Source organism: Oratosquilla oratoria, chromosome 30 (genome assembly GCF_046742065.1).
Source record: "Oratosquilla oratoria isolate Oo_2021 chromosome 30, ASM4674206v1, whole genome shotgun sequence".
Lineage (NCBI taxonomy): Eukaryota > Metazoa > Arthropoda > Malacostraca > Stomatopoda > Squillidae > Oratosquilla > Oratosquilla oratoria.
In genome coordinates, this window is record NC_134806.1 from 23,136,979 (window position 1) to 23,144,478 (window position 7,500).

The window sequence follows — 7,500 nt, forward strand, 5'->3', positions numbered from 1 at the left end:
AATTGGGGGGGAGGGGGTTGCCATGGTGGTGATGGTGTTGATAGGTTTAGTGTGTGTTTCCTTAATGGGGTTTATGTATAGTTGAGCCATACCTATCTGTGTTTTTCTTCAGTTTAACTGGGGTATGTGAGATGTTCTCTAGTAAAATTAGTGCTAGTTTTCCTTCCCTAGTTCTCTCCCATACTACAGGCATATAGAGTTTTTTCTCCTACACTTGTCTGGATAAACTATTATGTTTTGGTCTGGAAGTGCACTAGGTATGGTTGCGGCGATGACTACTTTCGTCGGGTAAGATCGTCACTTTGGTGTTGATGAGAGTCCTTGTGTTAAGGAAGGGGGAGGGGGTAGAGTGGTGTTGTCGGACTTGGCTTTCCTGTGTCGGTGGGTAAAAGTGTCGTAATGCAGGTGGCATCGCCTGATACTGACTCAGGGGTTTACGACAGCTTCCTGTGTGGTGTTGATGTCGGCAGATGCTGAGGTGGGCAAACTTGGTTGCAAGCAAAATGTTGTGAAATTCGGGTCGGGTGATGTAAGGGGTAGGGGTGGGTACTTAGCGTGCCAACCAGGGTGCCTAAAAGCGCCGGATTAGGTGAGGAGGGAATTTCAATGTTACCAAACTTGAGCTTAGAAGGGTTTGTATATATTAGAATATTGCAATTGGCTAGGAACTCTTGTAATAATATGCCATTACATTCAAGGGTCCAGTCATTGACTACATAGAAAGTAGTGGGTGGGAATATATTATGTGCAATGGTTATTGGTAATTTTATAGTTGAAGTGAAATCTAGGTGAGCACCACCTAACATGGTCCCCTAAGGTGTGGTATGTCAGTAGGGTAGGCGTCACCTATTTGTGCACATATGGACTGTGATGATATATTTATCTTTGTGCCTGTGTCTATTAGGAATGTGCATATGATGTTCCCTACTGCACCAATGAAACATAGGACTTTAGATTCACCTATGCGTGACGTTATGGGGTCCTGCCGCGGGAGACTGTTTTGTATTCCCCGACTGCCTGTTTTGTGTGTGTGTGTGAGTTGCGTGTGTGTGTGAAGGAGTTATTTGGTTGTGGATTTCTACTATAATTTGAGGAGCGTCTCTGTTGTTGATTCAAAGGTTGTGGTCGTAGCGTGGGAGATGGTGATTGTGTTCTCGGTGTGGGTGTTATTTGGTGGGGGTTTTGAGTAAGGCACATGCTATCCGAGTGGGCGAAGGTATTGTGGATTCAAAATAGTCTGATTTGAAGGTTGCGTCTAGGAATGGTTTGTTGTTTTGTTGGTAACAGTTTCTATCTGAATGGCTATAGGAGTTATGACCTTTAGGGTCTTGTCTGGTTGCTACCTACGTTAACTGGGTGGTTGTAGTTGTTGGTTACATTGTATGTTGTATGAGGGGGAGTCCTGATTGATTTTTTAGCTCTGCAGTCTGCAGCTGAGTATGAAGTTGTGTTGTGAATGGAACACATTTTATTTTGTCTTGAGCGTTGTCTGCAGTCCTGAGTATTGTGGAAATTAGATTTGTGAAATCACACCAGGTAGTGCCAAGGGGGTTGATGAATGGTTCTTTTGTGTTACAGGGGTTTGGGTGTGTCGGAAGAGGTTGGAAGAGATTGCATTTATCCTGACTGATTGGGCTTTGCTGAATCTATCTGTCCCGCACTTGTCTGTTATGTCAAGAATGTATGTAAATGGGGAGGTGTCATTTATGTCAATGTCAACTCGCTGGGTCTCTCACACCTTATGGGCAATGCCATGAAAACATGGCGAGCTCAAGGAATTTTGTTAAGTCTTCTCCCTTGACAAAGTTTACACCGTGGTTGGTTGTTATAACCCATTGGGAGGGACCGTTAAGAGAAGGTCTGATTATTTTAGAGTGGAATGAGAAGGTTATGCATGAACTCTAGTTATTTCAATAGGAAATGGAAATTATTTTTTGCCTTATCGCTGAATAATTTCCTAAGTTCTGAGAAATATTCCGCGTATGAGAGACCGGATTCCAACTTGGATTTCAAGAGGCGGGCAAGTTGCCGAAATTCATCATGAGGATTGAAGTGATTATTAACAATTGTGATTTTGTGCTTGGCCTGAGTTATGTTATTGTTAGAAAAATGGACATTGCATTCGGTGATATATTCTGTGATTGATATGCCACCGGCCTTTGAGAAAGAGAGAATATCTGGGTTGGTAGTAGATAGAATTTAATGATTATGAACTAGTGTAGAGGGGTCTGGAGGTGGTGTGCTGGGTCTTGGAGAATGAATGGTTGTCTTTGAAGTACTGGATTTGCTAGTGATTTGTGATGTAGTTTGAGTTTGATTTGAAGCTTGAGTAGAGCTGATGGTGGTAGGGGTGTAGGGGTTTCTGCTTATGTTATGGTTATTGGTAGGGGTTTGAGTTTTGTTGTCCTCAGACCTGTTATTAAGGTTCACAAGGGACTGGTTAATAAATGCAAGCAGATTCCGGGCTGCAGACTGTGATCGGGTATTGTGTGACATTGTGACAAAATTTGAATTTACATTGTCATTTTTTAAATGTATTAAAATATTTACACAATATAATATAGTTACAGGATGGGAATGGAAAATGAGAAATTATTACCTAATCTTCATCCTTCTTGATATATAAATCTTTGGGAAGGAAAAGTTGGATGATGATGGGGTAGTTGTCCTTGTGGACTGTTCTTATTTATTTATAATTGGATACTACACAGTAGATAATTGATATTGTTAGAATACGAGGGATATTTTCTTGAGAAAGGTTATTTGATATATAATTTAATTTGATTGCAACTAACTGGGTTCTAGATGAAGTAAATTTTTATCAATTAGGTTTATTCAAAACCAAGTAATTTTGTTTTACTTTGTTATATTTATTTGATTTGATTTCATTTCATCTTATTTTGTTTTATTTTATTTTATTTTATTCTATTTTATTTTATTTTATTTTATTTTATTCTATTTTATTTTATTTTATTTTATTTTATTTTACTTTGTTTTTATTTATTTATTTATTTATTTTAAGAAACCCTGTGGGCGGAAGGTTTGTTCCCGGGTTTGGATTGGGGTGGAGGAGGGAAGTGAGCGGGTAGGGGCACTTGTAAAGTTAGGGCGTCGTGAAGAGCTGGATGGTTGCCGATGTCACGTCAGCTTGGTGCGAGTGGCGAGGACTTGGTAGAGGTCGGCACCGGTTCCTCAGTGATTTTATCCCTTATCGTGGGGAGGGGGGGTGCCGAAGTGATGATGGTTTCTAGGTGATAAATCAACTGGGCAAGTCGGCAAATGACCGTGAGCTGATTCGAATCCACCGGTGTTTGTGTTTGAGTTTGCTCGCGGCTTTGTTGATTCAGCACAGATCAGGAGTGGGTTGTATCCTTCTTTCGGGGTGGTGAATGTAGTTGGACCACTGGTACCAGTTAGCACCAACAGTCTGCACTATGGTATATGGTGTCGTAAAGAGTAATGATTCCACAATGTCGTGTACGTAGTAGACACTTCACAAGGGTTAATAGAATCACTCACCACTAGTTTTACATGTTCCTATATCAAAATGTTCATATTAACGGGGCTGGGCTAGACAGTGGCACTTGGTTGCACTATGTCACATGTGAACGAAAGTGATTAATTGAAGTGCCTACATTGATATTTCGTTCGTATGGGTAGGTGAGTATAAAGTCACTTGTTCCTTTAACACTACGCAAATGACAAATACCTTATTTTTTGGAGTGGCGGCACAACTACCACCATGTAATTGGTTTTGGTAAGTACTAAATTCATATCTTATGAAAAGTTCCAAACATACGTAATCGTATGGTCTTATATGAGGAAAAGAATACACTTACGTAGGTCCAAGCAGACCTACGTTCACCTCACAACTGTTGCTCCCCGCCCCGGTCGTGGTTAATGTACCACTTAATTGCTGAAGTCATCATTTGGTGAAGAGACTTGACAGCTTTAACAATATTTGTCTTATCGTTATACAAATGGAAGGTTAAACATAGGTTACATTATTAAATGGTTGGTTCTATTATGTGGTTATTTCTTGTGATTCAATTTGTGTTCGGGTTTATTTGGGGATGTGGTATGTGTGTGCGCTGAAGATGAATTTCTGGCTACTTAGCCATTATCGCTCACTGATCATGTGATGGATGGTCGCCTAAGGGCGTGTATGTATGATTGTTCGTTGTTCATTTATGTGTTATGATGTAGTTTTCTGTGGATGATGTTACAATATGTAAGGTTACACACACACACACACACACAAACACACACACACACACACACACACACACACACACACACACACACACACACACACACACACACACACACACACATACACACACATACACATACACACACGCATACACACACACACACACACACACACACACACACACACACACACACACACACACACACACACACATACACACACACACACACACACACACACACGCACACACACACATTTACATATACATATGTACAGATAGACAGATATTTAGATAGATAGATAGATAGATAGATAGATAGATAGATAGATAGATAGATAGATAGATAGATAGATAGATAGATAGATAGATAGATAAATAGACGTATGGATGGGTAGATATATACACCTAGGGCCTCTTCCCCATTTTAATGAAAGCAGCCAGCCAAGTCACGCACCCACTCCCATCCATTCCACTCCTATCCATAATCCATTATTTCCTGAATCTAGAATTTCTAAATTTCTTAGAAACAAGGAAACTAGAAATGTGCTAAAACAAACTGTGCGGGACTAGAAATATAATATGAAGAAACGAATTAAGATATATCATGTTTATGGAAAGAAAAGAAACTTTCCAATCTTACTACGTGGGGTTGAATAAGTACGCACTGGAAATTTGTGGGATAGGGACTGTATAGATAGGTGCCATATAAATTCAATCAGAGGTAGAGAATTAAGAGAAAAGTTGGAAAGGGGAGCACAACAGTGGACAATAGCTGAACCAAAAACGGAGAAAGGAATTAGGAATATAAGATTATAGGAGAAATGAAAGAATAATGATTGCAAGTGATCTGATAGAGCTGGGAGAGAGAGCTGTCCTAACAGATTAAACCAGAAAAAAGTAAAATAGAATAATAATTAGGAAAAAATGAAATAATGGAAGACCAGGAGTTGTTGCGGATGGTTTGGAAAGATGTAAGAGTGAGAGGAAAGTAGAAAAAAGAGGTTATTTTAGCTCTTACGCTTTTTCACACTATAGCTAGGCTCCCCCAAACGATTTTATTCAACATACTGTAAGGCCTCTTGCGGAAGTGGTTAAAGCAATTTCAGTTAACCCTTTCTCTTCCATGATATATCAACGTGATTTGTTATGTCTAGCGTCAGACGATTTTATTCAGTTTAGGGTAGGCCCCTTAGCTATAAAGGTTAAATTGGATCATACATTGTCAGTCAGTGGAGGACGTGGACCACGAGGTCCCCACTTCCTTTAGGTCGAGAAGATTGGTACAGTATGTATACATGTATGAGACTCCCAGCTAATCTAACTGGATTAATGTAAACCTGTCCAATAATCTCTTCATCAAACAGTATTTTCTAATTATCTGATCAAACCGTGACCAATCGAATTTATTCAGTTCAGAGAAACTTCTATATTTTATTTTGAGTTCTTCAAAGGAGGCTGAATAGTGGAGACTTCCTTTTGGTCCTGACGCCCCGACTGATCTATAACATCACTGATGTATGACGTTATAGACTAAAAGTTTACTTCATCCATGTAGTATTTACTGTTTTCGAATACTGGTGTCTTTTTTTCTTTTCTTTTTTTGAGTCCTGAAGTACGAGCCTATTTTCAAAGTCTGTATGTACAGCCTAAAACACCGTTGAATAACTATTCAATAGTAGTGAACCTCAACCGAACAGAGGAGAAAAAGATTATTAGAAAAATGATGCTATTCTCTGTATTATTCATCAACACGGCCGAGCGAAGAAATATTACATTTTAAAGTGATGCAGTCTACAATACCTCTGTATTACGAAGTGGGGCGAGCGAAAAGATATCGAATTTCAAAGCATTTCATACCCAAGTGGAATGGTACGGGGGAGAATTTCACCTATGAGGTAGTTGAAATTATATCTCCCATCCATTAAAGTCGTTCGTAAATACTTCTTATCTCAAGCAATTTGGACGAAAATGCCTCTTATCCTAAGTGACCTGGTCAAAAATATATCTCATATCCAAACGAATTGGTTAAAATGTATTACTTCCGATCGTGGTGGTTGAGATATGCATCTCGACAGTACACTAAATTAAACTAAAAAATTATTTCACATGTAATTGGGGCAGTGAAAAGTATATCTAATTCCTAAATGAGTTAATCGAAAATATGTTTTATCTCTAAATGAGTTTCTCAAAAATGTATCTTGCCTCTATATGATGTGATAGAAAATGTATGTCACCCCCAAGTGAGGTGGCGGTAAATGCACCTCGCAACTATGAAAGGCGGTAAAAAAGATCTTCGCGCGCAGGGAAGACCTATTTCGTAAAAGAAATAGGGACAGGGTGTGTGTGGGGGTAGGAAGGATGTGAGGACGCACGGAACGCCCAGGGTTACGTAAACAAACTCGAGGATTTTTTTATGTCCTATGTCAACAGAATATCTGAAACTGAATGCACATTTGACAGTCAGGCCAAAGTTTACAGAGTACAAACAAGGAGATACTAATTTCTATTCAGATCAGATCCCCGCCTTGATATTGCAAATAGATTATATGATGTATATGTAATATCTAATCTCCAACCACCAAAGAAAGGAAAGAATAAAGGTGGCGCTGATGAGAGAGTTGCAAGCTTACTCTTATGTGCAATGTCAGAAGAGCTTTCCCTCGCCTTTCCAGGCTGTAACAGTCAAAAGCAAATAGTTGTTTTGACTTCGATATTAAACTTCAAAGAAACGCGTCTTTTTAAAAGCCCGGGCATTATTGACAGTTTGTTTATTTTCGAACATTGAGGTGATAATTGTTGTACTATTCACAAGGCAATACGAAACTCGAATGATTTATTTATTTCGTACTATCCTCTTACTCAGTTCTTGGGTAGTCTCATCTCTGTGGCAGGAGACACGCGAAAATTGATTTAAAGAAGTCAGGAACGATAACTAAAAGCTGAAGTGACAATAACAGATTCCTGAAAGCAAACAAAGGTAAATTTAGGATGTGTATCAAATAACATTCATTTTTTTCATATACAAAAGATCCTAAAAAGTGGAGTAGACATTCTTTCAAATCAATATCATTGAAAAAATCAAAACGAATTACTTATGCTCACATACACAAACAAGCAAACACACACACACACACACATCTCGCCCAGGGCTGAAATAATTTCAGTATCGCTGCACTGAAGGTCGTTTCTCCAGCTCTCGTGGGCGAGGAGCTGGATGTGTGTGTGTGCGTGTAAATTCACAGTATTATCCATAGATCGGTCATATATGTGATTCACCTAGATGATT

General features: G+C 39.1%; 1 protein-coding gene across 1 annotated transcript in view; it reads left to right on the forward strand.

Moving 5' to 3' along the window:
* The window catches only part of LOC143041048 (nephrin-like), a 570,810-nt gene that overhangs the window by 268,042 nt on the left and 295,268 nt on the right, over positions 1 to 7,500 (forward strand). The window lies entirely within an intron of this gene.